This window comes from Caretta caretta, chromosome 7 (genome assembly GCF_965140235.1).
Source record: "Caretta caretta isolate rCarCar2 chromosome 7, rCarCar1.hap1, whole genome shotgun sequence".
Taxonomy (NCBI): Eukaryota; Metazoa; Chordata; order Testudines; family Cheloniidae; genus Caretta; species Caretta caretta.
In genome coordinates this window covers 10,366,429-10,389,312 of record NC_134212.1, presented here as the reverse complement: position 1 = coordinate 10,389,312, position 22,884 = coordinate 10,366,429, and the positions used below count along the sequence as shown (strand labels likewise).

The 22,884-nt window shown below is 40.2% G+C and overlaps 1 protein-coding gene across 22 annotated transcripts in view; it reads left to right on the top strand.

Annotated features, from left to right (window-relative positions):
- Positions 1-22,884, top strand: part of FOXP1 (forkhead box P1) — a 499,850-nt gene that overhangs the window by 325,825 nt on the left and 151,141 nt on the right. The window contains exon 1 of one of the 22 annotated variants that reach the window (XM_075130250.1): positions 18,376-18,521. The exons of 20 other annotated variants lie outside the window; for them this stretch is intronic. The gene's annotated coding sequence lies outside the window, so the exon portion shown is untranslated. Of the gene's footprint in view, positions 1-18,375; positions 18,558-22,884 lie in introns of those variants that run through there. One more of the 22 variants, XM_075130251.1, reaches the window with a different exon arrangement.

The following is a 22,884-nucleotide window of genomic DNA, read 5'->3' as shown; positions in this document are numbered from 1 at the left end:
AAAAGAACACAGTTTCCTGCCCATTCAAAGATGGAAGGCATTCTTCATTATTGTGATAGGCTCCATGTCCAGGATGAGTTCTGTATGACTCCAAGGTTTGTCACCACTTTTAAAATATATGCTCTGATGCCCTTGATTATTGGCAAGATTAGGGCATAGACAGATTGCTTATCATCTTCATCCTTTCCTACTAACATCACTTGTGTCTTTCCTGGATTGAGCCTGAGTCACCTTTGTGTCTAAACTCTGCTGATTTCTTCCAAGCAACAAGACCTCATGGGTAGTGGCAGAGGCTGCATCAGTGGAGAAGGGATCATCATACAGGTTAATGCCTTCCTTGTATAGGTTTCTCTGAGTGGTCTCATGTAGATGTGAAAGAAGAAGGGAGAGATCATTGAGCCTTGTGGGACTCATTATTATTATAGCCTGGTTGATGAGGAGCAGTGCTCATTACAACTCTCTGGGATACATCTGACAGAACTGAGTAGCTGCTGTGTAAGTTCTGCCCAATGTACTCGATCTTTTATGAGTGTCACCAGCCTTGTAAGATCAGTGGAGACAAAAGCTGCAGAAATGTTTTGCAATATAAGCACAGAGGTTTGTTTCTTGCCCAAGGACAAGAGTCATGTGTCCATCAGGACCATTTCCATGCCATGCCTTAATCTGATTGTGAGCGATCCAGGATATTGGCAAGGTTGAGGTCTGTATGTCTCAACCTGGACCCAGAGGAACAACCTATCGTGCTGCAACTGTGGCTCTGCCCTTGGTTTCTCTGCTGAGACTCAGCAGAAGGTCTAGTAATAGCTGCGATTTTTCTAATATGGTCAGTGGTCCACTGGGAACTGGATGGAGTCCACTGAACTGATTTCACATAGGACACTAAAGAGCCATCAGGTACTAAAAAGTTCTGATCGTTATCTGCTTGGACTAGCTTTGAATCAGCAACCTGAAGGTGACAGCTTTATATCCCATTTCCAATCCCCTGAGCCATCTTGTCTTGAAGCATTACTGTAATGAAAATACAAAAAGAGATCTGTGTTAGCCTGTTCACCTGCCCCAAACCCCTGCGTGGTCTACCTTTAGGTAGCCAGATGTTGCCAGTATTGGGGGTTGGGAGGATATGGATCTTTGTAAATGAATTCATGATATTTCTAAGCAGAAATAGGTTAGTGGGTGGATGACTTAGGCAGGGTTTGTTAGATAGTTACATGGGTAAATAACTTGAGTTGTATGGATAACACAAGTAAAAATTTGAGTTGCAGATCTCTTTTAGTTCACAGGATAAGAAATATAAAACTGACAAAAGTATTTTCTCACCTTTGCTATTCTGGGGCAAATGTCCAGCTCTGCCTCAGATTTTTCACCCATAAAATAGACATGCAAGTGTTTGCACTTGTAAAATTGCATGTGCACTATTTTGTGCATGCAAAAGAACATTTGTGAGCACAAATAGTTAGCTATATACCCAGCTATATGATTGCACAAGTAATGTTTCAGACCCCAAAGTAGCAACTAATTTGAGGCCAGCATTAAACACTGGGTCTGTGTGGAAGGAAAGTAATATGGAATAATATCTGTTTTTGATAGTGTCTATATTCTGTATCAGACACACGTAAGCTGTTCGTAAACGTCATCATTTGTTCCTTCTTTCACGTTTTCTCCTGATTGACCAAACGTATTTAATGTGGCCAGTGCAAAGAAAATTCTGCTCTCCATTTTAACAAGATATTCCATGTTCTTGCGGTATCCCTCATTACTAATGGCATTGCTTACACAGACACAGATGTGTATACATATAAAATACAATGTTCCTCTTCAAGACACAAGTGTAACCTAACAGAACTGATATTGTTTAGTGATCTGTGCCATAATTTCCATGTTTTGGCATTAAAATGGATTCTCCTCATCTTGTTATATCCCCTTTGATCCACTGCCTCCGGCTGTGTGGTGGCACTAACAACGGAGGATGGGAAAGCTACAGCTTTGCGTGGCATCATTAGCTCCAGAGCATTAGGAGTATCCCCATGAGAAAAAGCAGCACTTTTGATACACCATAAAAGCAACCTGTTCCTTGCACCTTTTTGTATATCCACTCTGTTTCTAAATGCCATGAAAAATGTTCCATCTCTGGGAGTTGCTCACACATAAGTTATAAAAAATTTAAAAAAAAAAAAGATTTTTCCTTTCCTCACTGGACTCTTGTAGCATAGAAGGATTAGGATAATCAGCAATGGGAATTCTGTGATGTGTTCTTCCTGTAAAAATTCCTGTCTTCCAATCCATTCCCATTCTTTTCCTTTCTCCAGCTTTTACACTGCATCTAGCTCCTCAGATTTAGCACTTCATAGTTTCTCCCTGCAATCAGACTATAACATGTCAAAAGGAGAATTTGGGTGTGTTCTGGGCATTTCTTCTCCGCCGTGCACGTTCTGTTCAGGATACATGTCACTGGCAACTGGTCATGAGCAGTGAATCAAATGCTTCGGACATTATATGCCAGCCCGCCCAAGCACTGTTAAAACAGTTCTATTTGATAAGTAGGTTCCTTTTTCTTTAATGAATAGTATGCAGCCAGTGTACCTATCAGAGTGTGCAGAGGTCCTGCATAAAAGTGAAGATGCACGTGTGTATGTGTCAAATGCTGAAGAGCAGAGTTGTTCTGATAAATGTAGTTCTACTCCTTTCCTTCTTACATTTCACTTTTCTAATCCAGTCTAACCGATTTGGACAAAAATGCTATAGTGTAAGAGACAAGAGTACTAGTTTCCTGATTGTTCAAATAATAATTCTTAGTGGGGGAAACAAATAAATATTTAAAGACTGCCAGTATGACTCTTTCGTAGTTCTAGGAATTGGACTTGTGGTGCAGATTTATGCAAAGTAAAATAAAGGACAAGCAGAAGCCGAACTTTTAATTGCATTCCCTTCTGCTTCTTTTCTGTCAGCAACTATCACCAGCGCTACCTCCACTGCCTCGGAGAATCTCGTGTTTCCATCAGATGTAGTATCTGCTGCTCTTTCCCTGGCAGAACCTGGCAGGCGTGAGACTGCCAGCTTCAGAAACACCTTATGAAACATGTCATGAGACCTCGGTCACATCTGGACTGAGGAGCGCACCTCCTGGCTGGATGTCTGACTCAAGAGCGGGAGTGGCTAGAGCAAAGGACCTATCATCTGGGCCTTCTCATGAGAGGGGCAGTCTCATAAGCATAGAAACAGATAGCTTCCTAGATCTACTAAAATAAGGCATCCCGCCCTGACCCCAGATATATCCAGTCAGTTTTCCTATCTAGCCGGAAACCCAGTGTCTGCAAAACTTACCTTCGGAAGTGGCAACATTTCCACTCCTGGTGTTCTCTTCACTCTTCTCAAGCATCAGATGTTCCACTCTCCAAGATCCTGGACTATCTGTTGGATTAAAGACACAAGGTCTGTCAACTAACTCAATCAGAATACTTTTGGATGCAGTCATAGCCTTCCACTCACCTGTAAAGGGCTTCTCAGTTTCTGCCCATCCCAGATTCCTCAAGGGCTTACACAACTATTTTTTCCCTGTATGGAAACTGGCTGCCCAGTGGAACCTTAATTTGATTCTCAATGCCTTGAGGAAACCCCCCTTTGAACTGATGGCTATCTACTCTCTCACCACTTCCTCAGGGCTTCAAGCCTTGCAGCCATCACTTCAGTTAGATGGATGGGAGAGCTCAGTGCTCTTATGGGAGACCCTCCATTTACTACCTTCTATAGCAGTAAGGTTACCCTGCATTCCTATACTTGCTTCCTACCAAAGGTCTCTTCGGAATAACATATACATCAAGAGAGCCCCCTACCAATGTTTCACCCAAAACCTCTTGCTTTCGAAGAGGAGACCAGCGTGCATATGCTAGACATCAGAAAGCTCTTGCCTTCTACCTTGACAAGATTAAGATCTTGCAGGTCTCTCCTAAGCTATCATTTGCAGAGACAATGAAGGGACAGCCTATTTCTTCTCAAAGATTGTCATATTGGGTTATGGGTTGCATTTTAACCTGCTCTGAATCCGCTGGGATGCAGCGCCCCCCCCCCCCAAAGTGATAGCACTTTCCACTAGAGCTCAGTCCACATCTGTAGCTCTACTGAAAGACATTTCCATAACAGAAATCTGAAGGACTGCAACCTGGTCTTCCATCCATACCTTTGCCAACCACTGTGCTATCTTACCAGCTTCCAGAGATGATGCTACCTTTGGTGACAGTGTCCTCCAGACCATCTTGGACTTGCCTCCTCAGCACCCACTTCCTTGATGAGTTACTGCTTGGGAGTCTCCTAGAGTGGAGCACCTTTAGGGACATATACTTGAAGAAGGAGAGGTTACTTTCCTGTACAATAACTTGAGTTATTTGAGATGTTTGGTGGGGGAACACAAGGACCTGCTCTGCACAGCCATGGGCTCATGCACGTTGCTCTGCTATCTCTGGTCAAGAGCTCTTGGGCTCATGTGCATCCTACAGCAGAGCACCCATAGGAGCACAAGTCGAAGAACTCAAGTTACTGTACAGGTAAGTGACCTCTCCTTCTGCATGGTTACACTGGCATCAGTAATAGCATCTGTAGAAAAACACACATGACTCACAGCTCTCAATATGAAAGAGATATACTTTCACATAGATCATCACCCTTCTGACAGAAGAGTCTTCAGATTTGTGGAGAGTCTCAAAAATTGTCAATACAGGGTACTCCTGTTCAGTCTAGCAACTGCACTCAGAGTCTTCACAAAAGTGTTTTCTGAAGTAACCGCATGACTCAGACAGGGTGGTTCCACTGTCTTTGTGTATCTAGGCAACTGGTTTCATACAGGCAAGACATATCCAGAATCCATAGTATTGACCTCATTGCTACTCCATCACTGAGAATCTCTGTGAACATAGAAGAGTCTACTCTGACTCAGACCCAAACTGTAGGTTTCATAGGAGTGACCTTACACTCAGTCAGAGAAAGGATTTATCTCCCTATGGACAGATTCCGACCCATGGGCAACCTGATAAATCAGATTATGCACAACCTTCGAATGTAGGTCGGGATTTGCCTTAGTGTCCTGGTCACATGGCGTCATGTACTGACATAATGCTGTTCACCAGCCTTCACCTCCGTTACTTGCAGGTTTGGTTTTGAATAGTAGATATGCTGAGTAAACACAGCATGAATACTATAGTGACAGTCCACATAAAGATAACAGCCTCTCTGACTTCGTGCAAAGATCTTAGAATCATAGGACTGGAAGGGACCTTGAGAGCACATACTGCGCTCATGGCAGGACTAAATATTATCGAGACCATTCCTGGCAGGTGTTTGTCCAACCTGCTCTTAAAAGTCCCCAGTGATGGAGATTCCAGAACTTCCCTAGGCAATTTATTCCAGTGCTTAACCACCCTGACAGTAAGTTAGGAAGTTTTTCCTAATGTCCAACCTAAACCTCCCTTGCTGCAATTTAAGTCCATTGCTTCTTGTTCTATCCTCAGAGGTTAAGAAAAACAATTTTTCTCCCTCCTCCGTGTAACAACGTTTCATGTACTTGAAAGCTGTTATCATGTCCCCCCTCTGTCTTCTCTTTTCCAGAGTAAACTCACCCAGTTTTTTTCCAATCTTCCCTCCTAGGTCATGTTTTCTAGACCTTTAATCATTTTTGTTGCTCTTCTCTGGATGCACAAGTGTGCATGGATGTTCCTTTCCTATCTGCCACACATGACAGGACAATAATTACAGATGCCTCCTCATTAGGTTGGGGGGGTGTCACATGGGTGGTCAGATAGCACAAGGCACTTGGATGCGCTGCCCCTACCCACCCCTCCCCCCTGAAACTGAAATGGATGTAAATCTTCTGGAAGTCAAAGTAGTTTGAGACGCATGCTGAACATTCTTACCATTAATCCAGTCTTGGATGATCGGGGAGGGGTGATATCCATTCCCCTGTGCATAGAAGTGGTCAGTTTATGGAACTGGTGTATCAAGAATCTCATCACTTTATCAGCAACATACCTCCCAGGAACTCAGAATTTGCTGGCGGACAGCTTCTGCAGTTACTTAGCCACCGACCATGAGTGGGAGGTACACAGCTCTGTGGGGACCCTAGTTGGGACCTGTTCACCTCCCAGATAAACGGGAAATGCAGCACATACTATTTCAGGGGAACTCAGAACTAGTTCTACAGAGGTGAAGCTCTCCTACTCCTTTGGGCACACCATTTTAACGGCGCCTTTCCTGCTATCCCACTGTGTTCTTGAGTATTGTGGAAGATTTGACTGGACAGAGGATGAGTTGTTCTCGTTGTGCCCAAATGTCTCGGGCACTTCTGGTTCTCAGATCTCCTCAATATGTCTGCTCAGCCATCCATCCACATTTATCACTTCTGGGACATCTGACCCTTCGATTTTTTGAGTTAAGATATCCCAGCGTGGAAGCTCTTCACTTCCCAGCTTGGTATTTGGGTAGGCGTCGGACCTAGAATGGTTCTGTTCTGAAACACTGCGAGCTGTTTTACTAATAGCAGAAAGGACTCTACCAAAAAATGTTACCTAGCCAAATGGAAATATTTCTCTGTCGGGGTTCAGTACCACTGTGTATATCCCAAGACATGGGGTGTTCCTGATATTTCGGATTACCTTCTCACCCCAAGATGACAGGTCTTTCCCTTAGCTGATATAAGTTTACCTGGAGACAATCAGTACATGTCACCCTTCAACGGATGCCTATCCTGTATTTGCTTATCCAATCACCTCCAGGTTCTTAAGGGGCTTAATTAGAATTGCCCCACCAGTAATCAGACCAACCCCTCAATGGCTCCTTAATTTAGTACTTTAAATGCCTACCAAGCCACTTTTTGAACCCCTAGTTACCTGTTTGGTACTTCACCTGTCTATGAAGGTTGTCTTCCTCATTGCTGTCACCTCATCCAGATGGGTAGGAGAACTGGGTACCCTGATGGCAGATCCTCCTTGCACAATATTTCGTAAAGACAAAATCTCACTATGACTACATCTGAAATTCACCCCTCAGTAGTTTTGGAGTTCCTCATAAACTGACCATCCACTTACCTGTGTTCTTCCCAAAGCGCCCCACGCTTTCAACAAAGAGAAAAGACAACATTCCTTCAGAGTGAGATGGGCTTTGGCATTTTACCTACGGAGAACAAAACAGATCAGAAAGTCACCAAGGCTGTTCATTGCCATAGTAGAACAAGCCCAAGTACAAGCTGTTTCCTCCCATAGGGTCTTCAAGTGGATCTCTGGCTGTATCCTACTTGTTATGAGCTGGCCTACCCTACTTGTATCCTACTTGTTATGAGCTGGCCTACCCTACTTGTATCCTACTTGTTATGAGCTGGCCTACCCTACTTGTATCCTACTTGTTATGAGCTGGCCTACCCTACTTGTATCCTACTTGTTATGAGCTGGCTCACTCTACAAGAGCACAAGCAGCCTTGGTAGCATCACTTCAAGAGATACCTCTGCTTGACATTTGCAAGGCAACAATGTGGAGTTCCACCTACGCATTCAAGAGACATTACATCTTAGTCAATGCCTCCTCCACTGATGCAGCCTTTGGGATGGTGGTTTTTGAAGCAGCCATGCCACCTGCCACTTCACACCCTCCTCCTTTCTGAGTACTGCTGGTAAGTCACCCACAGTGGAATACAGACAGGGACTAGCGTTTAAAGAAGACAGGGAAGTTGCTTACTCCTCACCACTGGAATTCTTTGAGATGTGTGGTCCCTATCTGTCTTCCACTCCCCGTCCTCCTTCCCCTCTGCTTCGGACTATCTCTGATTTGTGGTAAGAGGAGGAACTGGAGAGGCATTGCTCTGCACCACCCTTTATACTCTAGGCACAGAGCATAAGGAGAGCAAGAGTGCCGCCACGGACCAACAGACACTGCTTGCAAGAATTCCTCAGTCTCAGAAGCTTCCCTCTTTATTTTTTAGTTTATTGCTAAAATGTATGAATGACTGTCCTTTTTTTATTGATGTGATGGTATATGATCTGTTTTTACATGTATACTTTTTAGACCCATTGGCCCACTGTGGTTAAATGTTTGTTTTGAATACATGTCCAGTGTGCTACCTTTTCACAGAAGACAAATGTTGAATGCATTTTTATGAGGTGGAAGAGATTATTGAATGTATGGAATCCCTTACTGGCTGAATTATACAACTGAATTCATTCAACATGTTTGGTATATCTTGTTCTTTTGGTATTGCCACTCTGTTCATCACCTTTTAGTGCTTTAGGCATATGGCATGCAGTACATCCAGAGAAGTGTCAACAACATGGCGTATGTTGTACACACTGATCTGGATACACCACTGAAAACAATGGGCCCAACTTTAAAAGGCATCGTGCTAAGAATAGAGAATGCAGCAATATGCAAATAGTTAATTCGCCATTAGTTTTGTGTTTGAAGTCAGAGGGTTATATTTTAATGACTTTTTATTTAGTTTGCTATTTATTTGTTACTAATGCAAATTAAAAATGTAATCTTGTGGTCATGTTAATGCAGGCAGACACCTGCACCAATGCAGAACCCAGCTGATGTCAGTAGGCTCCATGGGGGCTCCTGGGTCTACCTGTGCGGAGATAACTGCAGGGTCAGAACCTGTGTGAGAGAGAGGTGGTAGTACTTATGCCAGCTTGATGGTTCTGGTGATCCAAGTGGTCTTTTTAGTCCGTAACAGGGACAGTGCAGCATGTGACAGGCTTTCCCCAGGCTGTCCCTCCCATTTGCCTCAACCCTAACTTGGGGAGGCCGCCCGTAGAAAAGGTTGTTCAGTTCTTGGCATTTTTCTTGGTACTGCTAGCAAATCTGTTGATTGAGGGATGATGATAGTGGACTGAGCCCACCAAAGGCATTTTGTGTAGGCCACCAAGAAGCCATTAGATGGTCACAGTCAGATTAGCTCACTGCTGACCTGTGTCCCAGTCCTGCAAATGGACACACACAGGCAGATTGTTGTGACTACATGGAAACCCTTTGATGGCAATGCGACTCTGTGGTCAAAAAGATCTGCACCATTTGAATCCTACTGAGGATCGGGGGGCCTGGATTCATAGTGGTAACGTGGAGGTGGAAGGCTCTGTATCCCATTCCCAATTCCAGGAGCTATCCAATTCCCCACTCCTCAATGTACCCTTCATCCCCCAGGAATGCGAATTTTAAAATTAAGAAAATTTTAAATAAATGTTTATTTTAACGAATGTGTCTGAGAACTTTGCAAGTATGTTTCACCTTTAAAATAAACTATTTGTACTATATTCTGTGTCTCTTTAGCTGTTTGTTTTGCTGAGCTCTGAAGCTTTAATGTCTGAAGTGCAGAGAAGCAGTGACTGAAGAAAGACATAGCTCCTTCCCCACAAAGGATAAATATTTTTCTGTTATCTGTATGGTCTTTTAGCTGTTCATGATATTCATGGGATTGTGTATATCACCACAAGGGCAAAACAGAACAATAAAATATTTGGTTTTAATCTTTATTGAATGCTGAACATTTTGTGCATGTTTATGAGGGTTAACCATTAATAGCACATGTTAATGAGTAGAAGTCTTGAGCCAGCTTCTGAGATCTTTTAGTTAGTGCATGAATTTTCTAATAGATGACAAGTACTTGTAACGTGCCTAATTATGAAGTCATGTTCTAATCAAACCTTGAATAAGTGAAGAATTTCCCCCTGTCTTTTGCAGTTATGGCCGTGGCAGACACACATCATTCCAGTGCTTATCCTTTCTGGTTTTTCTCCTTAAACATTCACTTAGTCTCCTTTTCCGAAACATTTATTTGTACTGAATTTCAGCACAGGAGCGTGTGTGTGTATCTTTTTTCAACTTTACAACATCAACACAAATGGCTGAAAAATGGTGACAGCCTCTCAAGTTGTTGCATCACTTTGTCGTACTTCCAGATGAAGTACATGAAAGTGATTATAGGTAATAAATATCTTTTTTTAAAAACTTATTGCAGAGGCAGTTTTTCCCCCTGTTAATGAGGGTAATTTGACTTGGTTGAAGGATTGCAGTTCTTAAGAATTAATGCAGCAATCCAATTCAAAGATTTAAAGAGATCTAAGATTTTTCACAGGTCGTGTGCTAGTGAATGTGCTCCTATCACATAGCAGCTAATGGACTTGAACAACAGTCTGTCATTTACTGTTACCTCAGTGTATAGCAGCTTTGCCCTTGATAGCAAGTATACTTTCCCAGAGCAGGTTATTTAGTACTGTGGTATATTTGTAACACTTTTAAGAGAGAGTATCCTATTTCTAACAGCCCTTATTACTGTATAAAGTGAGGTTACCTTTCTGACTTTCTTAATTACGTGTTTGAATCCTAATATGCTGTAGAATAAGGTATTTTATGCTCTGACAGCTGCCTTCTAATTTTTTCTTCTTTTCAAATATGGCTTTATATATATAGGCTATATATATATATACACACACACACATTGCATTTTCACTATAAGTACACACAGGGTTTATTACATAAATACAAAAGTGATATGTCTTGGTCTCCATAAGTTCCCATTATTTTTAGGGATGCATTATTACCTTTTAACAATGTTTAGTTATGGCTTATTTGTAAATGACGTTAGAAATGCTCTAATTTCTTGATCCTATTATGTTCCTGGGTATTAAAAATCCTATTTTAAGGTAATTAGAAGGATTCTCTTCCATTTAAATGTGTGTTCTCCAGACAGTGTCACTCTATACTCTGCACACAAGAACCTTTGTTCCTTAATTAGAAAAAGGACTAGAGCTCATTAATTGTGGATACCAAGTGATGTCTGCTTAAATGGTGAAGCAATAATACAGTTTAAATAATGATTGAGCCTATATTTTAAAAAGTCTTATAATATTTAGAATTGATAGTGATAAATACTCTGAATATGACACAATTTCCAGTGAATCATATTGAGACTTTTATTGAAAGCTTTTTCTTTAGGAGATTGAACCCCAGTCAGGTACAATAAATAAGGGGTGAATTGCACTGGTACAGTGTCTGCCATTTTAAAATTCAGCATATATCAACAGTCTCCACACAATGATTTCTGAAATACCACAATTTTCCCCTGTACCAGTTGTGATTACTGTCTAGCAACTGAATGGTTTTGATCTTGCCCTTATGGAGTCAGGTTGTGATGAAAAGAATATTTTAATTGCTTGCTTGCAAACAGGATGTGTTCTGTTTTAACACTTCATAAGGGTTTATTTTGGAAGATGTGTGTACTTTGTTCTTTACATTTTTAACATCTCACTTGCATCCCCTAAGGAAGAAAATGCAAGAACTTTGAAAGCTAAAATACAACACTGTTTACTGAAAGATATGAATCTATATAGTGACCATAGACCTGGGCAATGTGCATCCTTTCAGATATGCAGCAATATTGCTTAAATTTCAGACTTCTACAGATTTGGAGTGAGCTCCCAGTTTTATTAGTAAGGGCAATGCTGAAAGAGAGCAGAAGCTTATGGGAGCTGATCATTTGGATTTTTTTTTCACATCAGGAGCCAAGTACTTGTATTTCTCTTGCTTCATGCATATAATATTACACTTTCGGTCAAATAGTGATCATAGAAATTAGAGATGTAACAGGCTGATTAGATCATTTAGTCCTTCACTCTGCCATTGCAAGAGTAGCAGTGTGACATCAAGGCCTTCTGCATCCATACATTCACAGCAGATGCTGCCATCCTACCGCATGTCTATGGGACAGAACTTGTGCCGTGGTTTACTGCACAGTTGAAGCCAGGTACCCTGGAGCTGCCAATTTCTGTGCTTTAATATTTGTATACATTTAAAATTCTGATTTTTACTAGTATTCTGAGGCGTTTCAAAGGATGCAAATGGAACAGCACGGGAAATCATTTGAAAGATATAGATTATTAAGAAGGTGAACACTTCTTTTGAGGAATGACTGGACCATGTTCTGTAGCATCACCCCGGTTTCACTCTCTACCTCCTGCTGTCCTTTTCAGCTCCCCAGCTCAGACTTTTACTTCAGCACTACCTTTTTCACCTACCTTCCCAGCCCATTTCTGTCTTTTTTCCCTCTTCTCACTTTGAACATTAAACAGGGATAAAAATGTTCTAATTTTTCTAATGCTAATGAAAATCCTTATTAACAAAACAGAGAGTTTCATAAGTGAAGAATAGGAAATTTGGCATGTAGAAGTATGGGTTTGTCTTCTGTTATAATAGTGTTATGAATCAGAAATGGTGACTTGGGTTGGAGGAGGGAACCTTCACTCAAAATGTACTGCTTTCTAGCTTTGGCTGGCTGGAAAATGTGATCTTTGGTAACCTTCTCTATTGTACAGCTCTCTGTGAGAAAGAAAAATAGTTTTTTACATTTTAAAAAACTCTGTTCTTCAATTGGCTATGCAAAAATCTTATTACAGTATTTATTCCAAACCTGCACACATAATGTTCAGTCAAGGAGAAAACAGCAAAAAACAGTTGTTGATGGACTTAGCAGAGAACTGGATTAAATAAGCATTAGTCTACTGAAGCTGATTACAGGAATATGAAAATGCAGTATCTTAATGGTACATATTTTCATGTGGCAGCTCAGTTGCCTTCCATTTTGCAGCTAATATGTCTATTCTTATGAGTCATTTACTTCTTTAATTACCTTTTGCAGGCAAGGCACCATGGTATATTAATGTGAATGATTTTTACTGCCAGTTTATCATACAGTGCCCCAGAAGTTGAAAGGCATAATTGACTTGGAAGAGCAGCTCATGAAGGAAACAATATTTAGTTGACAGTTTTCCTTGTACTCTCTGTTGACGTTTATGAGTTTACACTATGCTAAAGGAGTAATAAACACAATTTTCTTTCAATAACAGGAAAGAGTATCTTCTCAAATACATTTGTGGAAAACAGATTTGTTCATTTCTTGAATAATATAAAATAATGTGTTTCCAGTGCGGAGGCATATATAAAATTGTCAATTGAATTAAACCTTGGAAGGTGCATTTATAACCAGCCTTAGAGCATTAGAGGGTATTAGGATGCATATGAATCAAATCAATCTAATGAATATTTAAATTATGTACAGATTTGGATAAATCATTTTCAAATCTGGGTGTTGGATTATTTGGTGGCCTTCTCTTCAATGAGAAAACTTGAAGAGAGCATGCAAATCTGTTTGCATAGGTGGGAAAATGCTAGTCTAAGAGCTCTTGATAATGAAATCCTAATTCTCAGTTTCTCGGTAACTTTCCCGAAGTTACAAGCTTGAGAATAGTTGAAAATACAGGATTGCAATCTGTCAAAGTCTGGGTTGTTTCTGGAATGATATTTTTATTGAATTGACCTTGTCAAATAGCAAATTCTCTTTTAATACATCCAAGGGATCATGCAAAGGTATGATCAATCATGTCGTCCACTTTAATTAATTTAAAGGCACACATGCACTCATAGCTAGCTTTAAGCCACCACATTTCCAGCCTTGGTATGTTGATGCAAACTATTCTCTCGTTGGCTTGGAGACAGTTAAACTTTTCACAGTTTTCTACGATTGTTTGCAGTTCAGCCCCGTGCAACATAATGAAAGTTTTCGAGCCATCTGTTGTTAAGCTGGCGGTGAGCAAGGCCAGTATATCCAAACAAAGTGCTGGCCTGCTGTAAACTGAACCTGTCAGTTTAGCATAGCTTTGTTGACCTCCCCAATGTGCAGGGCAGCCTGTGGTACCAGGCGCTGGCAGTGTATATAGCTTAGAAGGGAACTGCTTGGGGGGACCATGTTTACTTTTTCCACTTAGTGTTCCTCCCACAGGCTTGAACTAGTTTATACTAAATCTTTAAATTGACACTGTTTTTTTTTCTATTCTGAACTTTTTGGGTTACCGGAAAAAAAAAATTCGACCATTGCTGGCGTTTTGAACTTTTCTGAAAAGATTTCAAGAAAGAAAGGTGTGTATGCGTGTGATAGATATGTTCACAAATATCACAGCTTGGTTTCTGGGCTATTATTGTCGTCTTTGTTCTGTATTATTTAAGATGAGTTACTCATTTGCTTCAGAGTTTAGGGACTAGTAGACAAGGTGGAGCATAGTAAGCAGTGAGTGCTCCTGTGTGTGTTGTCTTAATATGAAACTGATGTTGCATCCAACAGTATCTGGAACTGGTCTCTTTTTGCTTTTTTTTTTTTTTTTTGGTTTTGTTTTGGTGGGTAACATTTCCACTGTATGATTGTATAAAATCTAAGACATGTCTGACCAAAATCCCAGCGATCAAAGCTGGAAATGGCTGGAACCCTCCTGCTTTTCTTTGTTTTGTTTTCTTTCTTGTGTAACATGTCAAGCTTGCCTGATTTTTGCATTCTCACCCGTCTCGGTGCACTTGTATCTTTCCTATTCTCCTTGTTCCTCAAACTTTCTTCCCCTTTTTCTTACTGAATGAATGCTTATTTTTTGTTTTTTTGTCTAGGAGACAGTATATGACATTTTACCGTAAATCTTAATCCATGGTAAACAATTTGTGACCATGTTTAAAGGCTTGGCAACAAATCTCACTGAGACTGAGACAGGAAAATAAGTGTTCCCTATCTCTGATGTTTGCTTTTTGGACTCCACCTACAGCAAATACCTTTGTGCTTTGACCTCTGCCAGAAGTACTTTTTCTACTTTATTTTCTACTTTTGGCGTACTTATTGTGTGGTTTTTGGCCTCTTCAAGTACATTTTAGCTACCCAACCGTTTTTGGAAAGCAGTCTTGTTTTCTATGACCCAAATGCTGCAGTACTTCATCAGTAAGAAGTTTACCTGAGTAAAGACCTGCATAATTTTGGCTTTGTTGTGTATTCCAAACATACCTCTTGTGCAGTTACTACAGTGCGTCCTATACAACCATTGTTAAATATATCGCAGCCGGTCAGTAACTTCAAATGGTATGTATCACATGTAGTGGAAGCACCTCAGTATTTCACAGAAAGTAAAGAAAAAACAATTAAAAGTCATTAAAAGCAGTTTTTTATTTTAAACATACCAGAGGGTTGGGAATTCCACAGTGAGGGGTATAATGTATACAGGACCAGTCACCAATCAATGATGTTTCAAGTTACATTCTGTGCCATATGTTTTAGGTGCAAGAAGTATGTCAGTGGTGAAAAACGCTCAATTTAAAATTCAAATGACTGCACTTACTAGGAAATCCCATACAACCCTAATCTGTTTGTAAGGTGACTGACACAAAGTGCTTTTTGTTTTAAGGTAAAAGAAAATGCTTTCAGGATAGGGTTTCTGGTATAAATGTCAGGTGCAATGCAATGTGTGCTCTCTAAAGAAGTCGAGTAGATAACCTTGGCATTTAGGACATTGCCTTTTACAAAATGAAATTGTATTTTGGTTTTTTAAAAGTAGGACTACATTAAGAGGTCACTTATTAGCTATGTTTTTGCTAGCTGTCTGAAATTCAGCTCTACTGTCTATTAAACTCAAACCACTATGTAAACATTCCTGTGTTGTTCCTGGTCTCTACAATGGCCAGGGGGATCAGGTTTCACCTGCCTGCACATCTTCAAGCAATTAGAGCAATTAGCTTGAAGCCATTTCACATTCAAGGTCTGCTGTGACATTCAAGTCCAGAAGAAGTCTGGAGGAAAAAAAAAAAACAAACCAACAACCCAGAATATAGAATGGCCACTTTTCAAAACACATGAATAAATAATCCACTTTCTCTTTTTGTATTTACAGCTACTAAAGGATGCTGTTATATGGGTTCTGAATACGTATACAAAATTGTTGTTACCAAGAAAGCATCCTAATCATTTAAACTTGATAATGAAGTTTTGCCTATGTGTTGGGATGGGTAAGGGAGAGGAATAGCAACCTGACTTCCAGTGGTTATTGGTGTGAAATTATGTTGTCCTGGTCGTATTTATTGACCTCGCTTGCTTGTAGGACAATTTTTTCTTCTTATTTATGTGGGGATTTATATTTGATGTTAACATTGTAAAACTGCACTCATTCAGGTACATGTATCAGTTACATTGACATTCAGCACTGAGTTTAGTGATTCTAGCAGTAAGTCTTCAAAGCTGCTATTTTTTAAAAGGTTGGAGCAGATTAGTGGTGACCTTAAAAGATTAAACTAGTACAGTTTAAAGATAAATAATCAGCCTTTAGCACATTAGATAGCTACATAAGCATGACAGAAGGTGACTTTCTTCCAACAGTTCTAGAATCCAGGGAGCATTTTTACATTTGTAACTTGGCTACACAGGACCAGTGCTTAGCACAAAGCAAGACATAAACTGATTACACAACTTCAAATTGGTTAATGCAGTTTTAAATCCACAGTTTTCCTGTTGGTTTATTATGCAGAAGAGGGTAATTTAAAAAGCTATGCCCACTGCAAAAGATGATCTTGCTTTGCTGTCCTGGAGGGTGTTCTTAATCAGAAATAACCGCAGGCTAAATTATATTGTGGAATTCTGCTGCCCTTTAACCTACTGCCTGCTCATTCAATGTTTGCTAACAAACAGCTCTCAGTACAAAATTGTTTGAGAATTATTTTTTCGTTATATGTGCTGACTTCAATTAAAATAAGAAGCGTTTTGGGGGTGGGGAATTTAAAATGTATAGATGTCCTGGGAAAGTTTTAGCAATAGTTCCTTACAAGTCTTCTCCAGTACTTAACTATAAACACTGTGGCACACGTAGTTCAATTTAAATAAAATCATCTCATGAACTAGTTTGTCTATAGTGGTGGGAAGGAGGAGAGTTTAATGACAGTCCAGTAACTAGCCACTTTGAAGAACTAGAACTCTTAAGACACGTGCATCCTAAAAGGGTGGATGTTCCAAAGGACGAGGTTACTCGTCTCTTGAATTTCCACCAGCAAATCTCTAATTCTGCTTGCTATTTTATGGGCGAGCATGGGTAACTATTCCATATTATAAACAGTGATATTTTGAGTGGGGAAGTAAAGTCATGGTGGACTTTTTTATTTTATGTTCAGAAATACTTAATTAAAATGTACAGTTGGCAAATTAATTGGCAAGCTTAAGGTGAGAGTTACTGAGTTAGTAAAAGACTCATTGCACGACACCCGTTTTCCCCCTTATGTTTACATGCTGGAGCGGAAACGTGGTACTTCAAAAGGAGGTGATGCCTCTGTAAAGCAGATCTTTCCAAATTTTTTTTCTAGACTAGTCTTCTGTTTCTATGATCTGCCTTTTGAACTGTTTTTGTGGCTGATCAGTTCCACCTAATATGTCTCTTGATTTCTGCTATTGTAATACTCAGACGACATGCTGTTCTCTTCATTTTTATAAGCTTTAGATGCTCCTGCCTGTCATACTCTGGCGGTTTATCTTCAGCGTCTGGATTTGCTTTCAGACTTGCATGTCTATCAAGCTGCTGTTGCTTTGAATGTGAGATCAAAAGAAGATGAATTCCAGTAAAAAATTTCCTTGTATGAAGAAAAGATTGGGGCCTATGTAAACATTCCACTGACAGCTCCCAATGAGTTATTTTAGCAGAGCATTAGCACCCAGAATGACAGACAGTCCAAAACTACATGCTAAATAACAAATCAGTCCCTTCAGCAGCAGCACGTTGCCACAACACCAATGCATTTTCTAAAGGAATCCTGTTCCTCTTTTTTTTTTTTATTGAATATGGATGTTCGACTGTTCATCTCTTTTCAAGCTGCCTTACAGTGCAAGCCCTAGTTTACTTTTCTTGACAATATCTGTATCATGTCACCAACATGACAGAAGACAGGACTTTGATAATTGGGGTGAGAGACAGTCAGTGAGTCATCCGGAGTTAAATAGGTAGTTTGTTTTAGTGAGTGAAAGGAAAATGTAAAGAAGAAAAAGCATCTGCTAGAATATTGAATGCATACTCCTGAGATGTTAGATCCAAAGGGTTGGAGCGGGGCGGGAGTGGGGGTTGTGTCTTGTTGTTGTTGTTGTCTGTTGTTTTAACAAATCAAGCAGTTTGAAAAATAGCTATGAAGTCTGGCCAACCCTAAAAGACAATTTTAGACATAAATGTATACCACTGCAGAAAGTAGGAAAGTCTAGCTGGACTGAAACTATATGTAAATACGAATTTGCCTAGCTGCATAAATGAACTGAATTTTTGCTGCTGTTTGGTCTAGTTCATTCCGTGTGTTTCTGCGTACAGACAGGGTGCTTTTAATAATGCAGAATTAATAGATTTTTTTTTTGTGATGTTAAATACAACTTGGAAATTACCTGCAAGCTCCTGCTGATCTTTCAACTTTGCAAGTGAAGAATTGCTTAAGGAATTCTTGTGGTTTCTTTGTCATTTTAATAAAAGCAGACGTTGCTACTGTGGAGGCAAACCTCCCGTTGTTGCCTACAAAGGGCAGTGCTCCAGTGTGTTTTCCCTTCAGTGTGCGCTTCGGCTGCACAGCACTTCCTGTTTATTCAAACATCTTTTTACCATTCTTCAACCCCCGCTTCACAGAAACAGCCAGAACACATCTACAGCAAGAAGACGGAAATCTAAAGACAGACAGTAAGAGCTTACTCTGTTAAACTCTTCATTTTCTCTGTAAGTGTTCAGAGAAAAGGAACACGTAGCTTGGGTTGAACTTTTCACTTGCTATCTTCCTCTGTGGAGGTATTCTTGCAATGTAAGAAAAATTCATAGCCCAGGTTTTTAGAGCAAAATAAGATGATTCAGTTTGTTTACTGCCTTGTTGGCCACCAACGGGTATTTTTTAACAGATTTTAAGAGATCTGGCTAGTTCTAACTCCTCTTTCGGTGCACTGTCGCTTTCAAATATATCTCTGGAGCTTAAGCAGTCGTGTTGTCATTAACCTTTTGGGGGCTGACTTTAGCTTAGAATCTATGTATGCTCATTATGTTTTGTGTGTTTTCCTAACGTTTTCACAAGTAAAAAAAGTCAAGAGAGCAAAAGAGAGAGAGATTCAGAATGTGAGTCTGCAGAAATGTTTTTTTTTTGTCTTCCCCAAATTGTTTGCTCTGTCACCATTTGTGAACCAGTCTTGCTAATATTTGTTCCAATTTCATGCTAATAAAGATCAGGCTGCTGAAACAAGCATGGCTATTATCTCATTCATATTACTGTTGTTCAGACTGGTGATATTACAAAAGAAAAGGGAAACCATGCTCACTTTTGGTGACGGTTGTTAACTTTCATGTTCGGGGCTTTCTCTCCAGGTCTTCAGTGTTAATGATTAGGGTATCTGTGCATCTCAACTCTTTTTCAAAGATAGCATTGACTCTCTGTGGAATCTGCGTTTATAACATGTATGTTGTTTATCCTGTCTGTTGAGCTGACTGACTTAATAAAGTATTCAATATTTCCTTGATATTCTCCCCTCTCCCTTGAAAGTCCACCAAAATAAGTAGGCAACTTTTTAATGTGGTCATTCATGGCATTCGTATACTGGCTATAAAACATAAGAGGAAATGGAAAATATGTAGCCTGACCTATGGAGAAAATCCATCCTCACTGAGACTTTTTCTGCCTCCGTGGGGTCCTAATACACTTTAAAATTTTAAACGGTAAACTCCCATCTTCCTAGAAAAGAGAGCGAGTGAGAGAAATCGAGCTGTGTATTCAGCCAAACCACAAGTACAACAAACATATTTTTAAAATATATTGCTAGGCTGGCTTTTTAATGTTCAGAAGTTGTTCTTCTTTGCAGGGGAAAATGGTATTTGCAACTGCCTTAAGGACAATTTGTTTAACAGTAGGAGTAATTGCATGGGGAAAATGGAAAGAGTGACTGAAGTTATTTACTCAGATGTTAGTGTAGGTGTGGGGCAGAAAATTCACTGTGGGAACAGTGGGCTGCTTTTCTTGGTATCATAGTCTATTTGATGACCATCAAATTTCCCAGCTCGCTGGTTTTGTTTTTTCTGGATGGCATGTTTGATTATTTATCAGAAGGGAAAGGGAGTAGCTGAAGCAAATAAACATGTGACCAAGCTGTGTTTTGTTTTCCACTCAGAAGGCCATGCCCTTTAACAGATATACAGAAAATAATAAGGGTATTGTTTTATGATAAAAGGAAATTGTGTGTGTCATTTTTTAGCAAGTCACTTAACCCTTCGTGGTCTGTGGCCTCCACCTTCTAAAAGCTCACAAGGTTTGCCCCTGGGAGTTAATCCACTGTTTTTTATGTTTTTGTCAGTGGAATGTTGCCACTGATTATTTGTTCCACCATTTGGTATATTTATTATAGTCATTTCTGCTTCAGCCTATCCATAGGGTTTTTTTTTTCATTATAGTTAGGTGGTTGACTAAATCAGAACCACTTGCAGTTTTGTGGAAGGATAGATGTTGACTCTTGAGCAAAATATTGACAGCACCGTTAGCCGTTCTGATATTGCTTCATCCAGTGTTACAATGTGGAGTTACAACAGTGCTAAATCCATTTCAGACACTCTCTCTCTTTAACACAATTCTTATTAATATCATCGTGGACGGTATGTGGCTTCTAATGAGAGTTTTAGAGAATGTTGAATATATCTTCTGTGAAAAACTATAAACTAAATAACTTAAGAAATAAAATAAGGGGTTGTCTGATCGGTGGGTAGCAGGTTGCATGTTTTAAGGTGCTTTTACTGCATTAAAAGAAACAAGTTAAGATGGTGACATACTGGGGTACAATTCAGACCATTGGGGGGGGCTGTCACCCTTTCCCTGCCACCCCTGCCCTGCAACCTGGGGTGCCTTACAATGCCTTGCTGAAATAGGTCCCACCTGGGCCACTTACAAACAGCCTCCCAGGATGCAAGTCACACCCTGAGTGCCTGTGTGTAACTGCAGCCTGCCAACTGCAACCTGGCTCTCACTAGCCTTGGTTATACTATAGGGTGACCCCAACATATCCCCAATAGCGACTTCCCCCCCAGAAATGTGTGTCCTGTACTGCCCAGCCCACTCCTGGACAGTACAAATATTTTAAATCCATTGTTCCTTGAAGGGGATAATATACCATTTTATAATCTTAAACTGAGTTACCCTGACACTTCATTTTAAAAGCAATGGATTAGTAAAATAAAGTTTATTAACTACAGAGAGAGAGCTTTTAAGTGAGTACAAGTAATGAGGCATAAAAGTCAGAAATGGTTACAAGAAAAATAAAGATAAAACACTTAACAGTGCCTAACTTAACAAACTATTAGATTTATGCAAAATTTCTCACCACATGCTTCCAGCAAGATTATTGACCAAACTCTTCAGATCAGGACTCCCCCCCACTCCCCCTGAGTCCAGTGGATGTTTTCCTTTGTCATCTTAGGTGCGATGCCAGAGACAGACTGGGCAGGGGGAGGTGTTTGGGGTGTTTGCCCTGCTATTTGTAGTTTGTTCAACTTTTGAAAAACATTTCTGTCTGGGAGCTCGGAGACAGAGTCTGTGTGGAAGGATGTTCTCTGCTGTTTTTTCCCACCTGTTTGAGTTTTCTTTGTTTTCCCTCCCTGCTTGATGACTCTGTTTACTGCTTAAATGCAAATTAAGGCAAACATATACTCGTTTGTTTGTGATAGGCCTGTTTAACCAGTTTGCTGCTACGTGAGTTTCAAACATCATACAGGGAAATCCTATAACGTCACATACAATGTTGCTACACCTATTTTATCGGGACAATACTGATCAGCAAGTTATGAGTTTTCAAATGATATCTTAAAAAGCATACATTGTACAGAGATTATTACAATAGTGTGTAGGGTGTGCATTCAGGGCTTTATTCTGTCACACTGACATTTGTGTGAAAGGAAACTGAGATGCAGTTTGTTTCACATTGTGCAGGTAGGTATAAATTTAATAGACTGACTTGCTTTCAGAATCTCTTTGTCTCTTAGAATTGCATGTCAGTTCATGTGTTTATTAGCTCCCCTAGTCTGTAATACTAAGTGACTTGCTACTGTACCTTATGTGTATTATCTAGGGTAAGGGTCATTCTTTTTGACAAGGACCTAGATTATGGTCAAAAAAGAAAAATTGTATGATTCTTTGAAGTTGCATAAAGAGATCCACATTGGTAGTGGATCCTAAGGAAGGATTTGAGTTAGGACAAAGCAGTGGCTTTATGAAACTAGTTTGAGGAGGGTATTTCTTGCATAACGGGCTTGGCTGTGAACACAAAGAAGTTTTGTGGGAGAAATGGACAAACAGGCAGTGGAGCCTGGCATTGTAGGCTTAGTATGGGGGTAGAAGATGACATGACAGAACACAAGAACAGATGAGTAGAGAGGGGCTAGGTAAGGTAAGGACCAAAAGCTTGAATTTGATGCAGTGGAGAAGGGGGAGCTAGCAGAGGGTCTCAGCAGGCCCATGGTATAATCAGAACAACAGGTCAGGAAAATGTTCTTAGCATTAGAGTTTTGAATGGGCCCCGAAGAAGGAGAGACTGGGAGGGCAGAGAGCTAGAGGGTACCATACTTGAGATAGGAGATTATGAGAGTGTTAAAGGTGTGAACAAAGACAAAAGGCCATGTCTTAGAGATGTAATGGAGCACACTTCAAACACAACCACGATTTATGGATCTTGAGGGAGAGCAGAGTCAAATATGACAGTCAAGCTGTGGGCCCGAGTAACAGGGGGTATGGTGGTGTCAACAGTGCAGAGTGTGTAAGAGAACATAGGAATTAGCATACCAGGTTGGACCAGTGGCCCGTTTGGTTCAGTATCCCATCTCTGGTCATAGCTATTACCAGATGATTAAGAGGAAGATGCAAGAAGCCTCAAGACAGAGAATTATGGAATAAGCTGCCCATCATGGAAGTTTCTTCCTGACCCCTGATGGTTAGAGGTTGACTGATGCCCTGAAGCATGAGGGTCCAAACCCTCTTTTATTTTGATCTTTTTCTAGTGTATGGCTATGGATGTTCTCATTATTA